General features: G+C 41.0%; 1 protein-coding gene and 1 pseudogene across 8 annotated transcripts in view; one reads left to right on the top strand and one right to left on the bottom strand.

Annotated features, from left to right (window-relative positions):
- The window catches only part of ST6GALNAC3 (ST6 N-acetylgalactosaminide alpha-2,6-sialyltransferase 3), a 498,766-nt gene that overhangs the window by 232,996 nt on the left and 239,526 nt on the right, over nucleotides 1-26,244 (bottom strand). The gene's annotated exons all lie outside the window — the stretch shown is intronic.
- On the top strand, nucleotides 7,541-8,030 carry LOC103549431 (peroxiredoxin-5, mitochondrial pseudogene; annotated as a pseudogene).

A 26,244-nucleotide genomic window follows, 5' to 3' on the forward strand; every position in this document is an offset into this window, starting at 1 on the left:
ATCGCCATAGTCTATTCACCTATGTGCCAAAATATCCAATATCTGTCTTAGATTTTTAAATGGGCCTCGTACTCACTGAGTTTCACAATGTATTTCTACCCAGAGAAATATTTGGTACCGTTATTGTCAGAAAATAAAAATCTAGAAAAAGAAGGCTTAAGTGACAAAGATTTTTGAGAATTTTTCAAGTGTATTAAAATATTCTTCCTTCATTTTTACAGAGGGAAAATTAATCTAAATTGATCTAAGAACTTTATATTTTCAAACATTTAGTTTAAAAATAGCACAGTAGCCAAGAGGTAGAAGGAATCCAAATGTCCATCAACAGATTAACGGATAAACAAAATGTGGTCTCTATATACACTGGAATATTATTCCACCTTAAAAAGGAAGGAAATCCTGTCACATGCGACACATGGATGAATGTGGAAGACACTATGTTAAGTGAAATAAGCGATTCACAAAAAGCAAATATTGTATGATTCTACTTATATGAGATATATAAAGTCAAATTTGAAGAAACAGAAAGTTGAATGGTGGTTACCAGGGGCTGAGGGAGGGGAGAATGGAGAGTTGTGGTTTAATTGGTGTAGAGTTTCCATTTTGCAAGACAAAAAATTTCTGGAGATCTGTTGCACAATAATGTGAATATACTTAACAATACTGAACTGTACACTTAAAAGCGGTTAAAATTGTAAATTTTATGTTACATATTTTTTAACACAATTAAAAAAAATAACCTAAGGTATGTTTCTGACTCATTTACATTTAGTCCATCACTCATTTGCAGAGAAATAAGAGGGCCATGAAACCCTTGCCATCAGTTTTAATTAGCCTCTAGCTCTTCTTTCTTAGACACAAAATCTCCTATTTTGACAGGATTAAATGAATAGGAGTAGATGAAAGGAAAGGTTTAAATTTTCCCTGAAATTGAGACACTGACTCCCAGAAGGCCAATGAAGTTCTAAACTAGAAATGTACACTTGACAATCACTATTAATAACTAAGATATAGCATCAGGCAAATTCCCCAACCTACTTATTATGTATGAACACAAGCAATTATGCCTTTGCACAACACACATACCATATACTGCAGTGCATGGAATCAAATTAATGCAAAATATAATCCAGCATGGATAATTGATAACCGGGATATTGATTAGCTACCAGAATTATTTCCTCTCAACACTTCATATTTTCATTATTAAGCAAGGAAATAGACAGGTATATTTATTACTTAAACTATTGAAAGAAATAGCTGGGGTAGATTATATTTGAAATAGGAGCTCAAATGTGTTCATTCTCAAGACAGCAGCTGTCACTAAGTTATACAGCTTAGTGTTGGGCTACAGGAACTGGCAAAATGAACAAAACATAGTCTTTGCTCTTAGGGATCTTATCGCAAAACAGGGAAGATGGCCAGGCCTCTCTATAATTAGAATGTAAAGAGAACAATATGACAGCTATAAACAAAGAGCTATAGGAATGCAAAAGAGAGAGAGAAAAATAGACTGAAGTCGTAGAATTATAGTTATTTCGACTCAGCTTAAAGACATCAGAGAAAAAAAATCTACCTCCCAAGAGCATCCATTCCATTTTGGGGCGTTCTGGTTCATTAAAAGTTCTTACTTAGGTAGAATTAAAGTATATCTCCCTTTAGCGTACAATTATTTGGAGGAGTAACACACTGTCTCTCCTCTTTCATCTACATGGTAACTCTTATTAAGTATTAGTAATTAGTTCATTCATTTATTTAAACATTCATCAAAGTGCCTGTGGAAAATCCAAGTGGCGTTGACTTAGTATTTGGATATGAGAATCTGGAAGACGGGAGAAAGAGAGGTGTCAGCTAAAAACATATATTTGGGAGTCATCCACTAAGTCATTCGTGATTTCTCAATCCTTTCTTCTCTTTCAACAATCCAAGTCTAATCGTTCATCCATCCTCGTTGATTTACTTTCAAATTAGCTCTCTAATCTTTCCCACAGTCACTATCACCTCTTATTTTGATGGCCCCAAATTGTCTCCCCATATCCAGTTTCACATACTTCCAAACCATTCTCCACATGCAGTCAGATTTGTCCTTATTCTATGAGTTTGCTATGTCTGCTGTAACAAAGTCCCACAAATTGAGTGGCTTAAACAACACAAACTTATTGTCTTACAGTTCTGGAGGCTAGAAGTCTGAGACCAAGGTATTGATTTCAAGATGAGATCAAGCCATGCTCCCTCTGAAGGCCCTAGAAAAGAATCTGCTCCAGGCCTCTCTCCTAATTTCTGATAGTTCCTTGGTTTGTGACAGCATAGCTCCAATCTTCACAAGGTATTCTCCCTGTATACATGTCTATCCCTTCACTTGGCATTTTTAAAAATAAGGACACTAGTCATATTGGAGTAGTGGCTCATCGTACTCCAACATGACATCATCTTAACTAATTACATCTGTAATGACCCTATTTCCAAATAAAGTCACATTCTGCAGTACTAGGGTTAGGATTTCAATATATGAACTGGGGTGGGGGGCACAATTCAACCCATATCACCTATAAAATGTAAATATGATCCCGTCATTTCCCCTTCAAACAATTTAATGGCTCCCCACTGCCTCCAAGGTAAAGTCCAAAATGTCTTCACATGGTTTCCTAAATTCTTCATAATCTGGCTCATAGGTTCTCTCTTGTTTTATCTCTTACAACTCTCCTTCTCCCCATACCCCTCCCAGATATCATCAACAACAAATGTAAAATTATAATAGCAAGATGTGTTTTCATAACATGGTGCCATAAGAGTCTAAGGGTGGATTTGCCCTAATCAGGGAGATCAGATGCTTTCTCAAAGAACTGATGATTTATCTGAGAAGTGAAATATCTGAAGGGTAGGTAGGTGAAGAAGGGAGAGAAGAGGATCCCAGAAAGAAGAAACAGTTTCTTCTCCATGCTTAAAAGATGGAGTGAAGGAAGGGGAGGAGAGCAAGTTGTGAGATGAGGCTAGAGAGGCAGGAGGGCCAGCCCTGTGGGCCATATCCATGAGGAAGACACATGTTACCATTGACAGTCTTACCCAGGGAAATATGGTCATAAAATCTGCACTTCAAAAACACCACCCTGGTAACTGTAGAGAACTGTGGAGAACAGAATGGAAGAGGCAAATGTGGATATGAGAAGCCCAGTTAGAGGCTATTGGAGCAGTCCAGGCAAGACATGATGGTGTCCTCTTGCTTGGAAACAGTCTATCTCTATATGGGTTCTAGATATAGTAGAAGATAAAAACTGAGACCTTGCAAATGGATTGGATATGAGGAATAAGGAAGAAGGGGACATCAGGGATGACTTCTAGAATTCGGGTTTGGGCACATGGAAGGCCTATAGTGCCATTCATTAAAATTGGAAAGAGTGGAAAAGGTTAATGAGTCGTGCTTTTACGTGTTGGGCCTGAAGAGTCTTTGAGGTATCTTGAAGGAAATGCGTGAGCACTTGGGGGTTTAGCGGCTTTGCCTGAGGTGGATATATAATTTCATTAATCTCCACCACGTAGGTTGTAATTGAAGCCACAAGCATCAATAAGTCAGAACTGAGAAGAAGAGTAGCTAAGACTGAGCTTGGATTCCAACATTTAAATACTAGACAGGAGAACAGAAACCAGTAAAGGAGACAAAAAGATCATTTCATGTCACGGACAATGAAGGGAAAAAAATGTTTCAAAAAAAAGAAGTGGTAAACACTGATGAATATTGCCAGAGATTCAGTTAAGAAAAAGACAAGGAGTGCAGACCCCGTGGCCCAGCGGTTAAGTTCGCGCGCTCTGCTTCGGCGGCCCGGGGTTTCACTGGTTTGGATCCTGGGCGCAGACACGGCACCGCTCGTCAGGCCATGCTGAGGTGGTGTCTCACATAGCACAGCCAGAGGCGCTCACAACTACAGTATACAACTATGTACTAGGGGGCTGAGGGGAGAAGAAGGGAAAATAAATAAATAAAATCTTTTTTTAAAGAAAAAGACAAGAAAAATGAGGAAGAAAAAGAGGAAGAAGGGAAAGGAAGAGAAGGGGGAGAGAAGGAGGAGGGAGTGGAAGAAGAAGGAAAAGACGAAGAATGAAAAACCTTGCTTATCATTACTTTTCTCCTGCCCAAGCTAAACATCCGATGCCTCTTACCTATTTTAGGCATTTCATGACATTTTCCCATTTCCAAGTCCTTTGTCTGGAGGCATTCCAGCAAGACAATATTTTCCTTGAACACGACACTGAACACTTTTGTTAATTATTACCTTTTCCCTGCTGGTCACTTGCTGGGCATGGGGAAGAAGAAATGATCAGTCAGAGTAGAAGCTTATCTCAAAGAGCTTTAAGTCTAACAGAAATGTGGAGGCACACTCACATATAAGTAAATATAGTGCAAAGTGCCAAGAAAGAGTTTGTTATTAACATTCAAAAGAGAAGGTAATTATTTTCATTAAGTTTTTATAGAAAAGGAAACATTTGAGTTGAGTCCAGTAGGGTGGATAGAATTTAGACACTGAAGAGATGGTAAGGAAAGATCTTCCAGCTAGAAAAAACAAATAAAGGCAGCAAGGAAGGAAACCAGAAGACTGGTGCTGTGAGTGTGAAGGGGAAGCATGATTAGGGAAAGAGGTTGGAAAACCATTTGGTGGAGGGCTGTGAGTATTAGGCTGAAGATTTTAGACTTTTTCCTATTGACAGGAAGGGTTTGCTAAATATTGTTCATGATTCTCATTTGTGTTTCACTCTGGTCCCCAGACGTGCCATCTTGTCTCCCTTGAGTTACCTATTGTGGATACATGTCTTTAGACCGAGCTTAGGACTTTCTCTCAAGCACAATTCTTTCCTTCCTTCCTTCCTTCTTTCCTTATTTAGTTATTGTCAGTACAATGCCTATATTTAGATCTCAGTATGGTTTCACTGAAAGTACTGACCTGAGGAGAGTAGCTTGATGGCTATTGTAACAGCTCTTATTCAATTATACTCAGGCATAGATTATCACTATGGTTTAGCATTAGGACTAGGAGATTCAAGAAACAGTGATAGAATTCGAATGCCTTTTGCTCTATTTTTTTGTTCATGATACTCCTTTAAGTTTCAATGAACGTTCGTCATCATCTCCCTCACCTACTTTGTATCTATACCTTCCTTATCCACTCTAGCTCTCCCTATGTCTTTCATTGTTTTACTTATCTTCACAGCACTTAACAACATCCAACATACTATATTTTACTTCCTTGTGTTATTTTTTGTCTCTCTTCCCTGTTCGCCACTAGAAAGTAAGCTCCACTAGGCAAAATGTCTTTATTGTTCACTGTTATGAGCTTAGAACAGGATTCAACACATGGAAGGCACTCAGTGTTATTGAATGCATCCCTTAACTTGTTTTGGTGTTTATATCTGGAGCTTATCAAAAGCATTCTAAACAGATAGCCTTGCTTCTTAGAAGACAACAGGCAGCATCAAGGGTCCAGTAAAAAAAAGGCGATGAAAAGCGGACTCAAGAAATATGCAGGAGGTAGAATCCAAATGATTTGACAATTCAATAAATGTTTGGAAAATGAGAGACAAGGAACTCAAAGATGATTCAGGTTTTCAGATTGAGTGAGTAGGAAAAGTAGGAGCTACTGGCAAGAACAGAAACAGGAATACTAGCAAAGGAACAGGTTTGAAAATTAATGTTCTAGAAACTGATTAACAATATAAGTATCAGTGCCTGTAAAATATCACCTTGCTCCATAATATACTATTTTTAAAAAGCAGAGAAACGTGATAAATCCTTGCATTCCAAACAACCTTCTTTAAGCCAATGATATACACATACAAGATGACACCATATGGAAAGGCAAGACAGAAAGAGGCAGAACAAAGAAATTCTGACTTTGATGGATTAAACCCTTGACTTGATAAATGGTTCATGCAGATCAGTAACGGGAAGTCCCACGTGCCAACACAAAGAGCCAAAAATAATCTTGTAGTTTAAGGAGTGAATGAATGATACGGCACTCTGAGTTTGGAAAAGCCTCAGCTGCGATCATGAAATATGTATCAAAAGAGTTGGTTCTCTGGTGATACGTCAAGTTTCCTCTCTGCCTGTGGGGGAAGCTATTTTTTCTGATACAGAGTGGGCCAAATTCAGATTACAGATTCTACGTTTTATAATTCATCTAGCCTAAATTGCTGCAAACCAAGCGAAATCCAGAATACACTTTTTCTGGGTGGGTGGGGAAGGTGGCAGTCTACAAAAGGAAAGGAGCTGGCAGACTGATCCTCTTTATCACAAAGGGAATCACAATGCATACCTCAAAGTGGAGGAGAAAAAGATCATATATCAGAAAAAGGACTGAAAGGAAATACATTTAAATGGAAACGTTCTTTGGAACATGCACAATTTCTACTTTATTTCTTTACAATGAATATATATTATTCTACAATTAGAAAAAAATAAATAAAAGGTTTCTTTAGAAGAATCATCACTGATCCAAAGCTGCTAGGCGATAAGCTCATGGGTCATTTTAAAGAAATTCTGACAGCATGGTATCTCTGAGAGAGAAAATTAATTCTGGGGGGGGATTTTTTATATCAATCCAAATCTCTTTGAATTTAAGCAAAAAAGAATCCACCTGATTGTTCTGGAAACAACCAACACATGTGCCATACTAATCACCCTGATGAGACACTAAATATATTCAATTCAATTCAATTCACAGGTACGTCTTCAATTCTGTTTTAGTCAATAAAGTCAGCCTCTGCATCCAAAAATTATTTCAAATAGTTTAGTATTTGTTACCCCTTAAATTTTCTCTTCTTATCTCCATAAGAGTTTACCCAAACAGTTTTGTTTTGCTTTGCTTTGTTTTGAAGGACCAGAATAAAAAAGAAAAACGGCAGAATGCAAGGGATAAATAATCAACTTGACAGCTAAATATAGATAAATGTAAATTGTCAATACTGGCTACACTCTCCAAACCAACATTCACAGAAGTTCTGGAGAAATAAGGGCAAAGCAGAATTCCCATACACCCGTCCACACAGGGTCACATCTCACCAAATTCCATAAAATCGCACATACCCAAGCCTGAGTTGATTTTAAAAACCAACCAACCAATCAATCAACAAAAACTTCTAAATACAGCACACCCTCAGCATTTAATGATTTAAGATGCATCATTTGGATCTACGAGAATTAAGCCAAAAGTCCACTATATCAAATATACACACAAAGACCTATTGTGAGACAGGTGCTATTCTAGCTATTGAGGATGAGTTGTTAACAGAGCAACAGGTCCCTTCTTTCACGCAGTTGACAAGGCAGAAGTGGGAGGCCAACAGAAAGAACAAGCCATACTCAAATCTAAGATAAGCTCTAAGACCACTGTACAGGACAGGCAGCAGCCAGGCAGGGAGGCAGGGTGGTCGTGGCCTCAGGGCTCTGTCCTGGGGCTGGTGGCCAAGCAGGGCCTGGTACTCATTAGTACTCACTGGGGCAGCCACTGTGAGTCTGTGGCAACAGCAGCAGCAGGAGCAGGACGGCCACCAGATGGACCACAGTTTCAGCAGTGCTTCTGCAGCCATAGCCCCTATCAAGGTGGGAGATGCCATCTTGGCGTTGGTGCTATTTGAAGGGAGCCTGGGAACAAGGTGAACCTGGCAGACCTGTACAAGGGCAAGAGGGATCTCTCTACCCTGGGATGTCCCAAGACCATGTGCTGGGTTTGTGGACCAGGCTGGGATGTGAAGGCCAAGGGGGTTCTAAGTCCGTGTCTGAGTGTCAGTGTCTTTGTGACTGGTGAGCGGGAACAAGCCCACAATATGGAAGGCAAAGTTCAGCTCCTGCCTAACACCCTTGGGTCCTTGGGAAGGAGACAGATTTATTACTAGATGACTCATTGTAACTACTCTTTGGAGATGAATGACTCAAGAGTTTCTCCATGGTGGTAGACAATGGCGTGGTGAAGGGCCCGAATGAGGAGCCTAATGATGCAGGCCTCACATGCAGCCTGGCCCCCAACATCATATCTCAGATCTGAGGCCACACCCAGATGTCCTCCTAATCTTTACTGTCTTACCTGCTCAGCCCTGACTAGGGAGGCCCAGCCCCAAATCAGATGGGACCACCCAATTGGAACCTTGGCCAAATTTCTGCAATAAGGACTCCAGTTCAAAACAATGAAACTGGATAGGGCAACTTAATAGTCACCGGAGCACAGGGGCCAATGTGAGTTATCGTCCCAGAAGGGAAGGCCTCTCTGAGGAAGCGACAAGAGAACTGAGACTTTTCAGACAAGAATGGCCAGACATATGAAGACCATGGCCTGAAGAGTGTCCAGGTAGAGGAAACAGCAAGCAACCCCATGGCAGAACCACGTGTGGCATGCTCTGGGAATAGAAGGAGGCAAGTGTGGCTGGGGGAGAGATGTAAGCAGGGTTCCTTATCAGCCATGATAAGGAGCTTGGCATTTATTCTGTTTGCAGTGAAAGGCCAATAGAGATTTTAAGGAGAGGAGCCAAGTAATCTGATTCATATTTTTAAAAGATCTCTTTGGAAGCTTTGGAGAATGGATGATGGAGCTGGTGGCTGGGAGATGAGAGTGGAAGCAGGAGACCAGTCCAGGTGAATGTTGATGGCGTCTTGGTTTGGAGAGTAACAGGGAAAATCAAGAGAAGTAGACAAGTTTGGAGATATAACCGGCTGGCATGCCGATAGATGGTATGTGGAGGAAGGCAGGCAGGTAAATCTCTAGGATGCTTTTTAGGTTTTTGGCTTGAGAAACTGAGTAGATGGCAGTGCCACTTACTGAAATGGGGAAGAATGGAGAAGAACAGGTGTGAAGAGAAAACTCTACTTTGAACATGTGCCTAATGAGGTAACTATTAGACAGCCACGTGGGAGTGTCAAGCAGGCAATGGGATATACAAGTTAGGAACTCATGGTAGGTGTCAGGGGGAAGGGATAAAGTTATACAAGAGAATTGCAAGCAATAGAATTGGATAAGATCACCAGGGAATAAAACATAGACAGAGAAGAAAAGAGGACCCAGGCTTAAGCTTTTTAGTACTCCAGCAATTGGAAATCAGCCAGAGGTGAAAAAGCTAACAAAGTCTGAAAACAGCCAACAAGGTAGAGGGAAAAACAGGAGACGGGCACAGCTCTGAGCTCATCACTGTCAGTTCACTGACTCCTACAGGGCCAGTAGCATTCATGCTGTTAGAAGAAAGAAGAAATCAACCAGGTCAGACAGTGAAGCGAAGTCAGCCATGGAGACTGACTGGACAACTGTGTAGACAGCACTGATGTCACGAGTGATGTCCACAAGAGCATTCAGTGTTAAAAAAATAGCTTATTGGTTAAACAGAAACTACAATTACTTTTGAATTATATTAAGTCAAAAAAGGAAATAAAATAATCAACGGCAATATTCAAATAGCATGACAACAGTATTTCTCAACCATATTTTCATTATCATCCCTCTAAGGAGCCTGTTTAGATAATTTTTTCCTAATTATATTCTCACCCCCATGAAATTTAATACCACAGATAGACTGTATATTATCTATGTACTGTGGCCCTTTGGATGGCCACAAATCATTATAGTGTCAAAGAACTTCTGCTCCACTCGAACCTCGCAGAATCAATTGTCACCCCCCCATGGACGCAACATCATTCTGGTTGAGAATGCACACATTATAATTATAACCTGCTGTTAAAGTTGTATTTGGGAAATTGTAGAATGACCGTAAAACTTATCATACAACTGACATATTTTTGAAGAGGAAAAAGGGTGTTATTGATAATTCTATGGGGGCAGTAGGCACACAGGAAAATGTCCTAGGCAAATGGGATGTCCCCATTTATCATGAACTATGGAAAAAAAAGTATAAAGATAAAATTGGGGGCTGGCACCTTGGCCGAGTGGTTAAGTTCGCGTGCTTCGCTGCAGGCAGCCCAGTGTTTCGTTGGTTCGAATCCTGGGCAGGGACATGGCACTGCTCATCAAACCATGCTGAGGCAGCGTCCCACATGCCACAACCAGAAGGACCCACAACGAAGAATATACAACTATGTACCAGGGGGCTTTGGGGAGAGAAAGGAAAAAAATAAAATCTTAAAAAAAAAAAGTATAAAGATAAAATTGGTAATAAATCAATTATAAAATGGACAAATAAATATAAGAGCTGGTTTGTTAGGAAAACGAACAAAATAGGTAAACATGGAAACCTAAGAAAGACAGAAAAAAAAGAGAAAACACAAAGCAAATTAGAATTTATCAAAATAATATAAAAGCATAGATATAATGGATTTAAAATGTATCATAGAACATTATATGCACTTTATACTAAGAAACTTGAATATCTAGATAAAAAGGGAATTTTCTGGGAATGTATGAATTTTTTAAATGGACTCAAGAAGGACTTAAAAACAGTAGAGGTAATCATGAAAGAAATTGAAAATGTTATCAATGAAATATTTCCAAAGAGAAATTTAAGACAGACATTTCTTTGGGAAAAAATTCTTTGAAATCTTCAAAAAAAACCTAATGATATGCTACATAATCTGTTCCCAAGCTGAACAAAAAGAAAGTTAGCCAATTTATTTTATAAAACTAGCATAAATCTAATGCCAAAGCTTGACAGTTAATACACAGAAGGAAAACTATAGCCCGATCTCACATGTGAATACAGACATGCCCACCCAAAAGAAATTCTAGCAAATTAATCTATCATCACGAGCTGATTAGCATTCATGATCCAGGGCAAGCTCTGTTTTACTTCTCAACACTAAGTTACACTCTGAACTTTCATATTTAGTTTAACACTCTTCTTAGTCACATGAGCAAGGAGTTAGAGAAGAATGTGATGCTGCAAATCCTTAGAACTATAAAAGTGAAAAATGTGTCAGAAAATTGAGATGTGGTGTTTAAAATAGTATGATCATATATCAGAATAATAATGCTGGGGAAAGCTCCAGCAACCTAGTGTTTGCCTCACAACTGTCAGCCCCTATATTAGTGTAAGTACTAAAAGACTTTATGACAATCATATTTCATGTTTTCGATGAGATAAAACAATACTTTTAATCCATTACCATAATTTTAATCCATGTCACAGAGTTGGTATAATAGAAAGCTTATCTAAGAAGCTGGAAAACGTGTTTATTTTCCACCTGTCTTGGTTTAAAAACCTAAGACATGATTCACACATTTACCCATCTTATTGATGATTCTTTTATTAGACTATTAATTGCACTTGAGCCAAAGAAATCTGATTCAAACTAATGCTTTTAAAATGTGTCACTCAGGGGCTGGCCCCGTGGCCGAGTGGTTAAGTTCGCGCTCTCCGCTGCAGGCGGCCCAGTGTTTCCTCAGTTCGAATCCTGGGCGCGGACATGGCACTGCTCATCAGACCACGCTGAGGCAGCGTCCCACATGCCACAACTAGAAGAACCCACAACGAAGAATACACAACTATGTACCGGGGGGCTTTTGGGAGAAAAAGGAAAAAATAAAAAAAAAAAATCTTAAAAAAAAAAAATAAAAAAAAATATAAAATGTGTCACTCAAAGGACATTTTCATGTTTTTTCTTAATCTTATTAACTCTCAGTAGTCACACCTTAAAAAATTGAAGCTCAAATATCCCTTTTGAATTCAGTACTTGGCAAATTTTGTGAGAGAGATGGAAGAATTCAACACATTCATCTATTTTAAACTTGTTCAAATTTCTGGACTTTGAAATGGACTAGTTTTTTTCCTTCAAATTTTTATTTTGAAAAAATTTAAACCAACAAAAAAGTTACATGAATAAAGAAATGAACATGCATATCTTCTGCTCCTCGAATGACCAGTTGTTGACATCTTATCACACATAATTTATCTCTTTAGCCATCTGTCATCCATCTCTATATATTTCTACATATACATATTTTTGCTAAACTATTAGAAAATACATTGCAGACCTCATGACCTTCCAGCATATTTCTTTTAAGTATAGTGATGGTCCCTTATATAACCACAATATATTTACCAAATTGAGGAATTTTAATAGTGAAACAATGCTATCTAATACATAGCCCATTTTCAAATTTTGCTAATCAACATTATAATATAAATCCTGTTTATTGGTTTTCAACTTTTATAATTAAGCTATATGCAAAACTTGGAAACTTTAAATATGGCTATAGAACAGAACAGAACATTAGCTGCCTTGACAATGCCAAAGGGGAGAGAAGAGTTGGGAGCTAGCATGCTCATCTTGGTGGAGAGACGAGAGAGGCTGTCTAAAGAGGATGGAACAAAAAATAGAAGTTTAAGGTTAGTATTTAAAATTAAAAAAGAGAACTAACCATGAGCAAAATACTAACATAACCATCGAGCTTTCCTTTCCCTTGGGAAGGGAAGGAAAAAAGGTAGGAGGAAAAGATGAGCTCAGGCCTCCTTCTTTACAGAGGGGCGTCCATAAATAACGTCTAAGGTTGATAAATCAAGGAAACATAAGACAAGGCAGGATGGTTCTATCTCAAAATATTAACCTAGATGCTCTTTGTGCATTTCCCTCCAGATCTTTTGTCTCATGTGTACTCCAAGAGGTAGTCTTCTCCTTCCACACGTACTCCTGGTCCACACTACAGGGCAAAACAAAGATTCAAAGAGCCAGGCTAAGAGGTTGGCAGGGCTTTTCTTCTTGGAGAGGCCGAATAAGACTGGACGTGGAGACTAGTGTGAGAGAAGGAAGGGGCCACACAGTGAAAGGACCGGGAAGACATCCTGGAAGGACAGAAAGGGAACCAGCTGGCACAGAGGTCTGGAAAGCAATGCAGAAGGGACTGGGAAGATGAGCTGTCCTCCCCACCCCGTGCCAATTAGTCCCCCTGGACAGTAGCTCAGGTGTTCAGTAATCACAGATGCTTATAAGACCCTCACCTGAAAAAGGGTAAGAGGAACACGTGCCCTGGACCAGGCTGAATCTAGACTGACCCTGCAGGGAACTTACCACAAGAGCACAGTGGAGGATGCATCACTGCTGGCACCTGGATTACCTAAGGCTATAGAGGAGCTATTGAAAGAACTGAATTTTTTTAAAAATTAAGGCTCTGGAGAATAAGACTGGAAAAGAACAGAAGCAGCATGGGATCTGCTGCTTTTTATTCCAACTCTCCTGCACTATAGGTTCTCTACTATGTACCTTCATTACTTTTGTAAAAATTTTCAAGAGAAGATTAAGAGCCTGGCCCCATGGCCCAGTGGTTAAAGTTCCACGCCCTCCATTTCGGTGGCCCAGGTTCATGGGTTCAGATCCCCAGCCATGGACCTACTCCACTCACCAGCCATGTTGTGGCAGCATCACACATACGAAATAGAGGAAGACTGGCACAGATGTTAGTTCAGGGCTAATCTTCCTCAAGCAAAAAAATAAGAGGAGGATTGGCAATGGATGTCAGCCAAAGGTGAATCTTCCCCAGCCAAAAAAAAAAAAGAGAGAGAGAAGATTAAAACTAATGGCTTTTGTTACTGAATACCTACTATGAGCCATGTACTGTGTTAAGTACTTTAAATACATTTTCTTACTAATTCTTAAAAACAATTAAGTATTGCATATGTAAAGTTAGGGGCTCAACATTGATCGAATGAATGGATGACTAAATGAATGCATAGTCCATGTCTACAGTTGTGCTTGCATAAATGAACAAATGCTGCATGAAAAGTTTCACAGAATTTCAGGACTGCAATCTTGTCCACCAACTGCCTCATCACATATATCACCATTCTGCCTGGATTACACAAAATTGGAATCAGCTTTTTCAGTTTTGTTTTTGGGGAAAGAAAAAAAAGGGAAAATCTATCATACAATAATAATTTCAGTTTCTGTAGCCTCACTCTGTCTTGGAAGTTCTCAGCCTCCAGTGGTTTGGAGGAGAGCAGGCTCTTCCTGGCTCGGAAAACCATAAATTAGGGTGAATAAATGGAGACTTGGCATGGCACTTCTGAAAGATTGCCAACCTCTGCTCAGCTGCCTTTTCCACATCAACTCTCATGTGCAAAGGAAATCAGAAGGTGCAAGCTGCTGGGAAAGATGCTTCCATGTTCTGAAATGTACACAAGTCACAGGTGGTCTCTCACACTAAATTAGACTTTCAGGGTAAATCAATAGGGTCAGAAAGTGTACCAGATAATAAAACCACTGACTAGACCGTCAGTGCTAAATAATAAGTTATCTCTGTCTGTAACAGAGTGTAGAAAGTTAGAAAATAAATAACAGATGCCATTTTTCAAATGCATTCAGCATGGGCTATTCTAATTTGTAGGGCTCTCTAAGAATAAAACATCATTCATGGTAAACATTTGTTTTCGGAGCTTCTAGTTGATAGGCTTCTAAGAAAAACAGGAAGAAAGTTATCTTATTTTGCAAGTTCTGCCACAGTTTGCAGAGATAATATTAAAATTAAACCTTGTCGGTAGATCTGTAAAGTTCCTTTTTCTTTATTAAGTTCCTAAGATGAAAATCAAGCACAAGTCATAATAACTAATATTTGTTAAACACCATGTACCAGATACCATACTAGGCACTTTACATACATTACTTCATTTACTCCTAAGAATACCTTCTGAGATAAGATGTACTTATAAGGCCCCATTTTGTTGGTATGGTTAAGCAACTTGTCCAAGATCACTGTATTCATCTGGATTTTCCAGAGAAACAGAACCAATAAAATGGATGGATAGATAGGTAGATGATAGACAGATAGATAGATAGGCAGATAGATAGATAGATAGATAGACAGACAGACAGATAGATCCAGCTGGGTAGATCTGGTGGTATAGTTCCAGTCTGAGTCTGCTGGCCTAAGAACCAAGAGAGCTGATGGTATAAGTTCCAGTTTGAGTCCATGTCCAAAAGCAGGAGAAGACCAATGTTCCAGCTTGAAGACAGTCATGCAGAGAGAAAGAATTCTTTATTACTCAGCCTTTTATTCTATTTAGTCCTTCAACAGATTGGATGAGGCCCACCAACATCAGGGAGGGCAATCTGCTTTACTCAGTCTACTGATTCAAATGTTTCATCTATAAACATCCTACAGCCTACACTCTACCCAGAAATAACGTTTAACCAAGTATCTTGGCATCCTATGGTCCAGTCAAGCTGACACGTAAGATTCACCATCATAATCACAGAGCTAAGAAGTGCCAGGGCAAAGGCTTGAATCCAGGCAGACTCCTTCCAGAGCCCCGGTTTCTAACCACTATGATAGACCTTTCTCAGGAGGTAAAAGTTCAGCAAACCCTATTATAAGTAGTCAAGTTCATCAGGGGTAGCAGCATAGGAATTAGATTGTTGTTGGGGTTCACCAGGATCTAAGTAGCTTAGATACCACCAATTCCTGGCTAGGCAACCATATCATATTATAGTATCATTCTGTTCTATTCTATTCTATTCTGTTCTATTCTATTCTATTCTATTGTAATATATATGACAAAGTTAAAAATATAATTATTCTCACACAAAAGACATAAGGAGTATGTGCCAAAGATATATTAAAATCATTAATAAGGAATCAGCAAGACAATAAAGCTGATTGAAAAGAGAACACAAGAAACTGACAGGTAGGCAGGTAGGCAGGTAGATGGATGGAGGGGTGGATGCGAAAAAGATTGCCAGGATAACATTTCTAAGACATAGATCCAAAACCGCCTAATGGTCTAGCGAGCAATGAAATCCAAACATCTGGGGTTATCTTCTCTACCGTGAGAAATCATTTGCTTCTCTATTGAACAGTAGTGATTTGCATCTTACCAGTTCTCTATACAGTAACATCAACTTTATAAAGTCTGGACTGTAGTCAATGGTAAATAATAAGCCAAACTAAATTATATTGTCCAACAGAGTCAGGAAACTCTTTGGAGGGCATGTTAGGTAACGCTTTGGTATGACAGAGAAAGAATACGCAGTCCCCTTTTTACCTCATTGCCAAATTTTAGATGCTCTTTCTTAAATAATAATAATGTATGAACAGATAACATTTTAACCAAAACTCTCTCTGCATATAGGTAGAAAGAAAACTCCATAATGACTATGATAATAGTAATTCCTTGAGTGCTTATTGAACTCTTACAATGAGCCAGGTACTATGCTAACCTACCTTTGGGACAGGTGTGCCGAGTGTAGGAAGCCCCTGAGGAACCACCGAGCACGGTGATTCAGAGCATTGGCCTTGGACCCTGGCAGATCTCCATCTGAAGCCTGACTTTTCACCTCCTATCTATGACCTTGGGAAATTTACCTACCTGATGCAAGCTTAATTTCTCTTTTCTGTACAATGGGGAATGAAAAGCAGTATCCACCTTCTAGGGCTATTGTGAGGACGTAATATTCATGAATCTACTCTGAGTCAAGAAGAAAGCTGACGGGGCAGGCCCCATGGCCTAGTGGTTAAGTTCTCTCACTCCACTTAGGCAGCCCAGGGTTTCACTGGTTTGGATTCTGGGCATGGACTGAGCACTGCTCATCAAGCCATGCTGAGGCGGTGTCCCACATAGCACAACCAGAAGGACGTACAACTAGAATATACAACTATATACTGGGGAGCTTTGTGGAAAAGAAGAAAAATAAATTAAAAAAAAAAAAAAAGGCTGGGAACAGATGTTAGCTCAGGTGCCAATGTTTAAAAAAAAAAATGAAGAAGAAGAAGAAAGATTACATAGTCCCTGAACTCATAGTCTAGAGTCAAAAGAAAAACAGTTGACACAAAATAATACTATCTGCCAGGTGACGGTAAGCAGTATAGAGAAAATGAAAGCAAGGTGAGGGGGAGGGTAGCAGGAGGAAGTGATGACAGCGGGGAGTTGATATCTTGTAGGAGGTTGTCAGGGGGATCTTGTGCTTAGGAAGTTAAAAAAGTGCCTCAAAGGAAGCAAGAGAGAAAGTCAGGAGGACAACTGGGAGAAAACTGTTCTAGGCAAAATATGAACTAGGGATAAGGCCCTGGGGCAGGACAATTAATTTGATCAGGAATAGCAAGGACGTCAATGTGGATGGGATGGAGGAAGCAAGGCAGAGGGTGGGAGGAAATACTTTTGAAGATGGGGCTGGGAAGTGGATACTACTGAGAAGTGGGGTGGGGCAAGGATCCCATAAGGATACTGGTTTTTACTTTGAGTAAGATGGGACATGATTGAAGAGTTTTGAGCATCATAACGACAGGATTTGCCTTCAACTGAAAGGAGCACACAGAAGAGATAACGTATGTAAAAGTCTTAGCATTACACTTAATAAATGTTACTGTGTTATTATTTTTATCATTAGAAATAGTATTCCAAGGTAGAGATGCTACCCTGCTAGGATTTTCATGGACCTTGCTGTTAACGTCTTCTCTGTGGGTGTAAGTTATGCCAATACCTACCAGGCTTGTTTGCCCACTGCCCCTACTCTCCTTTCCTGTCATCCACTCTCTTGTCTCCTTTCCCCTCGCTCTCCCCTTTCCTCTCTACACTCTGTCCCCTCTCTATGTTCCTGTCCTCTAGCCTGACCTTCTCCCATCTTCTGTACTATTTCATTCTCCTGCTTTTACTCTGAGGAAAAGAGATTCAAAAAGACTTTTCTTGAGGTTAGTCAGCAAGCATGAAAATGGGATGGGTGAAGAGGCCAGCAGTGGCAGTGTCTCATCATCACCCTTGGAGAGGGAAGCTAAGCCCGGGAGGGTGACAGGGCCAGCTTGCCCTGCCCACTGTTACCCACACAGGGGAAGGAGGGCTAGCCTGCTGCCAGCACAGCGGCAGTGGGCTAGGGGTTCAGCGGAATTGGTTGTGATTAATCGGCTGTTCCCATTTAAACCAGAGCCAAGGAGCCTGAGAGGATGACAGACAGGTAGGACTGGATGGGGCGTGATGAAGGCCAGAGCCAGGTGTAGTGTGTGACTGAGGAAGGCACTGAAAAAGACTAGAGGGACCCCAGCAAGGGAATGGAGAAACACTAGAGTTTGCCTCCTCCTACTTCACAATGTTTATAGCTCTCACCTGCACTGAGTATGTGAGAAACAGAGTGACGGAAACCACAAGAGAACAATACTCCCTCAGCCCTCGTACACCAGCATGGAATTCATTTTTTATGTACATTTTCTCATTTAAATCTCACAACAATTTTGTAAAGTAGGGCATATTATTCCAGATTTGGCAGTTTTCAAAATTCTTGATCTTTCTTCTATGCTATACTCCTCTCCAGGGTTAGAAAGAAATTAGCTAAGTGTGGTGGAAGTGGTATTCACTGAGTACCTAGTTACTCTTGCAGGCATTGGAGACACAGTTGTCTGAATAAAATGGACAAAATGCAGGTCCTTATGGAGCTCACACTTCAGTAGTGGAGACAACAATAAACCAGATCAGTAAGTAAATTAGGAAGTGTGTCAGATACTAGTAATAGCTAGGGCAAAAAAAATCATGCTGGAAAAGAGAATATGAAACGCAGAAGACAGCAGTGGCTGGCAAGGGGGAACCAGGGAAAGTCTCCTTAGAAGCATAAGGTGACAGACTCCTCTTAGACCACATGACTCTGTAAATCAAAATCCCCTTTTGTCAACATAGGCTTTCCCGTCTTCCCAGAGTAGCTAGAGTGAATATTGTGTCCGTTCCTGCCCTCTAACAGTATCCCTGGCTTCTTCTCATTGTTCAGGTCTCAGATGACATCTCAGGAAGGCCAGCCTTGGCTACTCAAAGCTGGTTTCCTCATCCCGTACCTGCCAGTCATAACTCTAGTATAATATCATGTCTGTTTCTTTCACAATGCTTTCGACAATTCGTAATTTAATTGCATATTATAGGCACGTTTTTCTCCCCCATCATTTATATTAGGAGTTCCAGGAGGCCCTGGATAAGGTCTGGTCCCACACCTGCCCCACGTCCAATGCTTAGCTCAGTGCCTGACATCTAGGAGGCACCACAATTCTTTGATGAATAAATGAATGAATATGCCAGTTGAAGCAATTCTCATAGGTTGCCTTAATTCCTCTGTAAAAATCTGCCTTACAATCACTTTTCACTAGTCCATTTATATTCTGTAATGCAAGGGAATCCTGCTATTCCATGGCATTAACACACTATCAAGTTTTTAAGAAAATAAAAGGCAAATAATCTCAAAGCCCTTCAAAGCCAGAAGGACATGTTTGGTCCTCACTGCTCCTCTGGACTCTGTAGGGTTCTGCTTTCGATGTTGAGGAAAAGAAACGAGAAGGAAGATAGGAATTTGTTCTGACCTTGAGGACAGGGGAAGCTGCCCAAATACCAGCACTTGACAGGCCACGGTTCCTCAGAGTTTCTCTAGCTGTTCACCCTGGCTGCATGCCTGGTTTCTGTCTGGTTTGGACCACTTTCCCAAGCTTTCGAGGATACAGATTCAGCTCCCATGGAACTCAGAGCACACACTGATCTCACTTTCTTTCTATTTTCATTTTTCCCTCCAGACGGCAGAACAAACTGATCAAAGCACAGGTTTTACAAAAGAAGTTCTTTCTCTGAAAGAGTGGCAGGGCTGAAGATGTCCATTTTACTTTTGTTGCTAAGTGTCTAAAAAGGAAAGCTTCCCCACTCAGATGATAAAGCATACACATTCATCTTTCAGTTCTGAAGATATTTCATTTCTCTATCAAGAAGCAGAGAAAGACAGCTTAGAGAAACTCATTTAGGAAAAAAAATCTAACAGGATAATCAAATTAATGACTAAAATGCCTTTTGGCTACAAGGGGATTATTCAGCATAAGGAAGGATGAAATACATGCACGTCGTCTGTGACCTTGCCTTGGTCATTACGAGATCAGACATACAAAATGCATTGAAAAAGCTCCTTAAACCTAAGATGTTAATGGGTAGGCACACAAGCCAGTTCTGGACTCTCAGAGATTCTGGGAGCCTCACACCCTGAGTCTCCTCCAATCTTCGCCCCCAGCTGCTGAGGGAAATCTTACTCCCAAACACAAAGCCATGTGCAGCATTTCAGCGTTTTAATTTTCTCAGCTTGTTATAAAAACTAGACCATTTTGCCACTGGCAGAAAAAAGAAGTGTGTGGATTATATTACAAATATTTCAAGTTCATCCTTTGGCGGAACTTGATTCTTCCAGGGGGATTAGTTGCTGCCGAGGCTGGGCTGTCAGAGGCTGTCTTAAGTCCTTCTCCCTGGTCCTGGCCAGGCAGGGACCAAGGCCTTTAAATTCCTCAATGATTCCTCTCCCGGGATGGCTATGCCCCTTCGTGAGAGACAAGTTGACTGCTCTAGGCCCAGACTGGCTTGTGGGGAGCACTCTCCTGCACTACAAACGTATAAGAAGTGAGATTGGCCATAGTGACAATGATCTCCAATCCATCCTACTCTGTCCTTGTCACCCCCCAAAGGCTTCCCAATCTGAAGGGCACATATAGTATCACCATCAGCTCCATGTTGGGAAAATACTCCTATTTCTGGGCCTCTGTGCACAATTTCCAGGGCTTTGGGCCAACAGCTGTTCCCTCTTCACTTCTGTACAGACAGAAAAAATGAAGGTCACCCTCTGGGTCACTTGGCAGCCCCACAAATGCACTCTGAGGGATGACAGTAATGACAAAAACTAATATTTGCAAAGTGCTTTGCAGTTACCAAGGGGTTTCATGTATGTTGCCCAGAATTCTCACAATAGCATGGCGAGGTAATTATTGTCCTTATCTGCATTGGCCCCTCCCTGTACTTTGAATCCCTGAAGTGAGCTCCCAGTTCAGGGCATATTTTCTTGCTGTTTCCTCAGCCAACAGCACTCTTCTTTCAGATATCTGCATGGCACTCTCCCTCACTTCCTCGAGGGTTCTACTGAATGTCACCTTATCACAGAATCCTTCCTTGAACGCCCCCTAAGGCACGTCCTGGACTCCAGCTCCCTTACTTGCATCAATTTTCCTTCACAGCACTTATCACCTATATATCACATACTTACATAGTTACATAGTTACATACTTACATAGTTACATATTTTTTTGTTGTTTCTTGGTCTCTTGTCACTAGATTAGAGCAATCTTGTTCACTGCTTCATCCCAGGTGCTTAGAATAGTGCCTGACACATAATAGGCAGTCAATAAGCAATTGTTGAATGAATGAAAGAATGAATGAATGATTGAGGCTCATTCTCCAGTGGATCGAGCTCTATGTGAGTGGGACATCAAGAGAGAAAATGTTTGACTCACTGTATTAGTTTCCTATTGCTGCCATAACAAATTATCACAAACTCAGTGGCTGAAAACAACACCAACACCAATTCATTGTCTTGCAGTTACAGAAGTCAGAAGTCCAAAATGGGCCCCTGGGCTAAAAACAAAGTATCGGCAGGGCTGCGTTCCTTCTGGAGGATCTAGGGGAGAATGGTTTTCTTGCTTTTTCCAGATTCCATAAGTGGCCCACATTCCCTGTCTCACGGTCTCTTCTTCCAGATTCACGCCATCTTCAAAATCAGCAGCAGTAATAAGCTAACATACTCACAAGTTCTGGGAGTTAGGACAGGGACATGTTTGGGGCCATTATTCTGCCTTCCACACTCCAGGTCACTCAGTTAGTAAATAGCAGAACTGAGACTATAGTTCAGGCTAGGACTTCCAAACCAACGGCTGACTCATCAGAAAGAAGGAAAAGGAAAACTGAGCATGATTCTGATAACAGCATCACTCCAATAGCAGATAGGCGGCAGTGGCCTGGGAACCATTCCAGCCTCTTCAGTGTCTGCTCATCTTGATTCCATTCTAGGTGGATATCCTGGCAGATAATCCTAGATGACTGTCGTGACCATAGACTTAATCTCTTCATCTGTTGACAAACAAGATATGGACTTGGAGCCAATTCTTTGAGTCAGAATCACAGGCAGGAATGCTCTAGAGTAGAGTTTCTCAACCTCAGCACTATTGAACTTTAGGCCAGATAATTCTTTTTCGGGGGTGAGAGTGAGGGCTGTGCTGTGCATTGTAGGATATTTAGCATCAGCATCATCCCTAGGCTCCAACCACACCACCTCCCTCCCAGTTATGACAACTAAGATGTCTGGCAGATATTCATAAATGTCCCATGGAGTAGGGGAGGGGATGCGAAATCCACCCAGTTAAGAACCACTGCCCTAGAGGAAACAGACCTGACTGCCACAGGCTCGGAGGGGGGAGGGGCAGGGAAGTCAAGGCTCCAGATGCATCAAGTGTCCAGGACTCTGGAATTATAGGTGTCTTTGTCTTTATCTACATTAGACCCATCACTTACAAAACAGGATTCTGGCTGAAATACATTTGGCTGCACCGAGCATAAAGTGTTTCCCCATACCGCTGGCAAAACATAATTAACCAAATGACAATGGCTTTCACATACACATTGATTCCTGTAATTTCAAGTCTCTGTTACTAGATAACTCAACAGCAGAATTATATTTATCAGCAAAAGCCTTCTCTCCTGGTAGATTTTTTGTTAAATATATTAATCCTAGAAAAGTAATACTTTCCCTCAGCTTTGCAAATCAGTCCACCTGTACAAACGCTAATAGCCACCACATCATTTCCAGTGTGCTGCTTCTCCATTAGCTGTGCAGCTCCCCCATGCAGGACAGCTGTGAGCTCTTCTGATCATAGGTGCACCGTAGTCAGAGGCTGGTCCACGGAGGTCCACGTGGCTCAAGGGCTGCAGGAGAAAGCCTTGCAGTGCTTGTGCAACTCCAGCACCTTGTCTGGACATGCACCACTCCACACAGCCCCCTGAAAATGTCACTCCAGGCCAGAAACAACAAGAGGGTGACTATCACCCCGTCCCCAGTACTGGAGGTAGATCCCCATTCGATGTGACCAAGTTATGCTATGAAAGTACATAGGAAGTATCACAAAGCCAAAGTGTCTCAAAGCCCCTAAGATTCTCTCCAGGCTCATGAGTGCTGTTTATGTCAGGGCTTCTCAAGCACACAAACAAACCGCTGGAAATCTTGTTACAATGCAGATTTGGATTCAGTAGTCTGGGCTGGGCCCTGGGATTCCACATTTCTAACTAGTACCCAAGTGATGGTGGCCTACAGACCACCCTCTAGGTATTAAATCCTAGACAACCTGCCTTTAAACCCCTCACCCCTGAGACAGCTCAAAAAGGCCTCATTCCAAGCAGAGAGTATCCCCAAGCAGAAGCCACTGGTACACTAGTTCCACCTCACACACAAAGAGAAGTTTGTTTGCTGCCTCAGTTACTCTGGATTCCAAACCCAGTGGGAGAGATAATTTCCCGACTTATTTCTCTACCAGTGTAATTGCACGGTAGCTCCTGCCATTTGTTAGCATGCACATCTGGCAGCTCTCTTGCCTCCGGGCCAGCAGGCTCTAGACTCTAGAGTCCTGCAGAGCCTGGGAAAGCATCCAGTTGCTGACACAGCAGCCAGAGGGTGCTTGGGGACTGCAGGAATGACAGTATTCTGTGACCAAGGGGGTTCAGCCTGGCTTGTGCTTAAGCAACAGGAGGGAACAGGAGTCAGGAGATCAGAGGCTGGCCTCCGCATGGGACCATCATCCCTCCAGCTGCAGGGAGATTTGAATAACTGGGGCTGAGAGGCAAATGCAGAGGTCCTCTTTGGCCTGTGAAGTGAGCCTGCCAGTCTCCACTCTGGCAGCACATTAACTCTTCTGCAGGAAGCCCTGGCTACTTGCTAATGCAGCTGCTGTTCACGAACACACTGCAGACCAGACCAAATGGGGAGGAAGCACAACTAAGAAATCTCTTTGGTATTGGCGGGGTGGGGTGGATTTCTGCTTAGATTCAGGAGATGCGGTTCCCAAACCAGCTCTCTATCTTGCCTGCATCACCCAATCAGCCTCGCTCTTTGACCTTGACCAAGTCACTTACCTTTCCCCTGCCTCACATTTTTCTCATCAGACAAATGGGAATGAAAGGAGCCTCTCTTCCCAGAGGTGCTGGGCAGTGCAGTGTCATGAATCGGGCCTTGAGCCAGGGTGAGATGATGTCATAACAGCCCTCGCCACTCACAGCTGCCTTATTTTGGGCAAATGACGTAAACTTGTAGTGACTTAGTTTCCTCATCTATATAACGGGATTAATACCACAATGATTATCCCACAAATTTCTAATGGAGAACAAATTACAATGTGACTGTGGTACAAACTGCCCAGTGGATGGAGATTCCATCATTGATGCCCAATGGGATTCAAGAGCCTTGTTTATACCCCAAAGATTCACTCCTGTTTGGAACTGGAGATCTCTGAACTGTCTTGGGATTCATCTATACTGTAAATTTAAGGGCATTCTATGACAATCATTAGGGAAAAACAAGAAATATTCTGTGCCTTGCTATACTAAGAAATACAATACTAAGAAACATGTTTTAGATCAAAATTCTGTTATTCCAACAAATAATTGAAATGACGCCAAAAAATTTAAGATAACTGAGCTCTGCCTGGCTTCCCTCATGCAAAGGCAATCCACCCCGTGTTCTTCTGGGTAAGCTAATGGCACTCTGAGGAAATCCACAGTGAGAAATCGCAGCTTCCTCCCTGCCTTCTCAGCCTGCCCTAGCATTTTAATCCTAGGCAGGCAGGCTTTGAGAGTGTGCCCCTGCCCTCCAGACTTGCTTATTACCCTTCCCCGAAATAGGAGTCCTGATTAAAATCCATGCAGCCCGTTCAGCTGTGGCACTGCTGGCTGAGCCCAAACTGGAAAAATTGAAAATATCAAGTAAGAAGAGAAAAACAATTTTACATGGCTTTTTTGGATCAATAAAATTAATAATGTTTATCAGAAATAAGTTATCCTTCTTTGAGCATGCTTAGAGATATGTGGTCAGTCAATCTAGCCTGGGGGAATACAGCTTTTATTATAAAAGATATTCATTCATTTAACAAACATTCCTTGAGTGTCTATTACGCTATGCCTTGTATGGTAATTGGAAAACATAAATTGGAAAAGGAGGTATTAAAAGTCTCAATTAATTATTTGCTTGGTCTTTATTGAGGTAGACATCAGGCAGTTCTATTCCCAAAGATCTTTTAAAGCAAGTAGGTACAGACATTTTATCAAATAGTGAAAAATGTCGAGTGTTCTGAACCAAACTAACAAAGTCAGTGGAGGATTGAATGGTATCAACCCAAGCATTTTGAAAGAGTTGGAGTAATATTATGAATATGTGTAACTCCTGGGCGTGCATTAGAACCACCCGTGAAGCTTTCTAAAAGAACCTGTGATATTTGTGACCCAGCCTAACCTCTAAAAAGCCTAGCATCTCAAAGCCTGGTCCAGGACCAGAAGCATCAGCATTACTTACCTGGGAACACATTACAAATGCAAACTCTTGAAGCCGATCTCAGAGCTACTAGGTTCGAAACCCTGGGCTGGGGCCCAGCAAATGGAGTTTTACCTAATCCTTCAGGTGAATCTCATGCATGTTAAAATTGAAAATCACTTCTCTAAGTTATACTTTCCTGGGATTCAGGTGTGCTTGTAAAAGAAGTCAACTTGTCATTGGATTATTGCATACTATTGTGGCTCCCACAAAAGGAAGATATAAGTGGAGAAGTCCCAGGGGAGGATAATTAACATAATCATGGAGATAGAATCACATCCCTATGCATTCAGACTAAAGAGATACATAACATAACAAGTTTAGAAAATCATAAGTGGTATAGATTAGATAAGTGTGGATTTGGTTGGCCAATGCCAGAACACTATAAAGCAATAACAACAAAGAGAAGCTTGAAAGAAGAAATCTTTAGAATAAGTAAAAGCAAGGACTGCCTTGTCCAGTGAGTAAGAAATGCATGTAATTCTACCATGTGAAATCATCTCTGAAGGTAAGAGACAGTATCTTGTTAAATTTATTCATCAAGAGTCAGTAATGCCTAATGGGTACAGGTTCAGATTTTAGATCAGATTTCTTGGACTCTTCTAGCCCATAGCTCCATGATCTTGAGCAAATTAATTAACCTCTCTGTGCCTCAGTATTCTAATCTATAAAATGGAAATAGTACCTACGCTATAGCATTGTTGTAAATAACAAATGTGTTCATATACGTAAAATGCCAGTAAGCACTTGATAAATGTTAACTGCCATAATCATCATCATATCTTCTTTTTGTCTCCCACTGCATCTGATCCATCATTTAAGTATTTGTTGACTTAAATTGAAAGATATTTATAAAAGTCTTAGGAATTTTAATATATAGAGAGAGACAGGGAATGAAAAGAAAGATGGGTAAACAAGGACAGCTAGATTCATTGGGG

Source organism: Equus przewalskii, chromosome 24 (assembly GCF_037783145.1).
Source record: "Equus przewalskii isolate Varuska chromosome 24, EquPr2, whole genome shotgun sequence".
Taxonomy (NCBI): Eukaryota; Metazoa; Chordata; class Mammalia; order Perissodactyla; family Equidae; genus Equus; species Equus przewalskii.